Here is a 3,593-nt window from a genome sequence, read left to right as displayed (position 1 = left end):
AGATCAGAGAATTGATGAATCTATCTCTGCACTGGCAGAACAGGGTAATCCTACACCGACATGAGATTCTTCATCTAACTAAGGAATAATCCTTAGGGGTAAGGCAACAAATTGAGAATAATGCATTTACCCTTGGTTGGTGGTAAGAAGTTATATTTCTTCTTTAGCGGCAGATATGTGGAGTTTTCACTTCACTGGTGAAGCATTTATTGCGGTTGTAAGTTAATTTTTGGTTATAAAGGCATTGTAACCTCATTTCAATTCACTAAGCATCCAAGCATTCAAAGAGAGAGAAATTGAGCAAAGGCATTCTAAAGGTGAAGCATTCTATTCCTGAATTTCTAAGCAAACCCTGCCATTGTGGAGAGCATAAAACAACCTAGACATGTTTTCAAGATCATTCCTAAGATAGCAAAACTGGATGACTCTATTGGTGCATTTTCTAGAATCCCGAAGGGAGTCACATTTGCTAAAGACCCTAGGTCATACATACATTGTTACATAGAAATTTTAGGATCTGAAGATTTGATGAACATATACATAAATGTAATCATTGACAATAATGGGGTAGTAAAATCGGAACATAAGGTAGTTGAGGATTTAGGTTTCATAGACATCCTCCATATTCATAATTCTCAAATGAAGCCATTTGCTATGTCCTTACCAGGGTTCATGGTGAATTTATGTGGTTGGACTCAGTATTTAAGATTACCAAGGAAGCTATAAGAGTTGTTACTGGTTTACCCTCCATCGGTTCTAGACCTAACAAGAAGAAGAAAATCCCTAACAAAGAGGTTATGAGCTTAATTGGAGCTACATTTTACAATTGTTCACTTAGGGTCAATGATTTAAAGGATAAAAATGTTAAATTTGCTAGCATTGTCATTGGATATAAAGCTGGTCATACAAATAGGTTAAATTCTATGTCAAGTTCATGCATTCATAGTGCACATGAGATGATATTGAACAATGTAAAGATTGATATTTGTGAATGATTAAAGGATGAACTATTAGAGAATTTGCATAAGATCGAAGGTGATAAGAAAGGAACCTTCAAATTTGGAAGTCTGATAGTGTGTTTAATGCTTTACTTTTCAAATGAGATCCCCGGTATAGGTCATAAGTATTTTGCCTATGATACTTCAGTTGGAAAATAGATAAAAGAGGCAATCACCGGTATGGGATCTGATGGTGATAAGTTGGTAAAGGATTACTTTAAGAATTTCCAAGCTAAAATGAGACAAAGGGAAAGGATTCCCCAAAGAATTATGGATAAATATGATAAACAGATATGCTTTGTAGTGAAAAGAGATTAAATCTAGATGGAGGCGATTAGACCCATAATTGTCTGGATAACTGAAATGGGATATGAGGTGGATTCTCACATCTTAGACTCATATGCTAAAATACTCCTAGATGCTCCACCGGAACCAACAAAGGAAATATTTGGTAATGCAGAAACCATTGAAATTGGTGTAGCTATGATGAAGGAGAGGAAGAAAAGAGATAAATTTATGAAAGATGCTTCTAAAATGGTAAAGGATGTTATAGAAGGATTGATGAATCTTGGCGATATTGATGCTAGTGTGACAGAAAGTCAATCAGAGCAGAAACCGGTAGCACACATTTCCCATGTGGCTACTTCTTCTGATTCTGATAGTGACAGGGCAGCTAAATTCAAGAGAGTGGATAGGAAGAAAAGAAAACCCTCACCGACACCTGCTCCATCTCCCAAGAAGTCAAGGACACAGAGAAAGAAACAACAGGTTGTAAGAGAGCCTAGTGATCCGAAGAAGAAAGTGACTCCAAAGAAGAAACAAGAACCTAAGGCACTGAATACTCTTACACTGGAAGAGTTGATCAATGAAATCACACAAGAAAGTAACCTTAGTAATGTGAATAAAACTTATCATTATTTCAAGGATTCAGATAAGGATACTATAGAAGAAAGCATTATTTTATACCTAGACATATACAAGAAAGTTCTTATTGAGGTTGTAGATGATCTACCAAATGATTTATACTTGAGATTAGAGGCTAAGAGAATGTATGTAATGGAATTAGACAAGAAATTAAAAGTAGAGGCTCTACTTGTTGTGCATCCTGTTAATTCCAAACAAGAAATTGATGATTTAATTTCAGAGGCAAATAGAACAGTTTTTGTGAGTGGTCACCGACAAGTTAGCCTTATGGCACGCAGAGTTAAAGAAATAGCAGATGAGACATCAGGTAAGTGGGATATATTTTTTGTGGAAAGAGAGAAGAAAGAAGAGAAGGTTAGACAAAAAATAGACAAGTCATTTACCAAGGTATATTAGAAAGATAAAGGTAAAGGAAAAATCGGTAGTGTACCTGATATCACGGTCAAGGATAACCTTCCTCCATCGGCACAGGACACCCCACCAATAACTGCAGAGGCACCAACACAAATTGATAGTCCACCAAAAGAGAAGGCAAAAGAAATGACACAAGATGACACTAATCTGAAGTCAGATATTCTTCTTACCATGAATGTGGACACACAAGAATTTAACATTGTCATGGATAAGAAAACTGCAGAGGTAAAGAGAGATGAAGCTACAAATGTTGAGGTCTTTGAGTCACTGGTAAACATTGTTGACTCTCAGTAGAATATTGAGGAAACAGTTGAAGTTAAGAAAACATATACCACCCTTGATGATACTCATCTTAACATTGAGAAACTGGTAGAAGCACAGGAAGAAGAAGTAGCAAAAAAGGGACAAGAACAGAGTGTAGCTGAACCAACAATCAGCAAGGTAGATAGTAAGGATGAAAAAAAAGTTAAAAAATAGAGTGAGCATAAGGAAGAAATAGTGAATAAATAAGAGTTCAATGATGGAAACAAGATAGCATAAGTGGTTAAGGAATCCGGAGATGAGAAGAAACCAACTACAAAACCTCACACTCCGCCTAGCACTTCCACCATGGATTAGAGACCTACTAATGTGACAAATGTACTTTTAGATTCCATAAAGAAGATCAATGAATGCAACACCCTAGCATTTAAGGCCATTGATGATACCTTACCTATTTTGAAATTGATTGCACCGGATTGTAAGATAGATCACATTTCTAGATCTTTAGGTAAATTGGACACATTGTCCAAATTCATTTCTTCAAATATTCTAACTGTAGATAAAATTAATGAAGAGACTGTTAAGAAAAGGGTGAATAAGGAGAAAGGTGAATTCTTTGATAAGACTATTAAGGATTGTACTGAGCATATTCATTCTTTATTACCAGCACTTAATCCCACTATTTTGGAACATAAAGAATTGTATAAGGAAACATGCAAGCCTCACCACCTAACAGAGGATATTGATGAGGAGATAAAGAAAACAAAAAAGGACATTGATGATATAGCAAATAAAATTGATAGGTTCTTTGGAACTTGCTTCATTTTTGGATCAAGAAATGGCAGTTTTTGAAGAAAAGATTGAAAAATCAGAAAAGCAAAAAGCAAGGATAAGAATGAAGGCCCGGGAGCTGAAAAATAAACTTGGTTCTAGATTGGACAACCTTCTAACACAGTGGATTGAGATGTCTAAAGTAACCATTCAAGGAGAAAGATC

Source organism: Cryptomeria japonica, chromosome 11, assembly GCF_030272615.1.
Source record: "Cryptomeria japonica chromosome 11, Sugi_1.0, whole genome shotgun sequence".
NCBI lineage: Eukaryota > Viridiplantae > Streptophyta > Pinopsida > Cupressales > Cupressaceae > Cryptomeria > Cryptomeria japonica.
Note: the sequence above shows the minus strand (reverse complement) of the source record.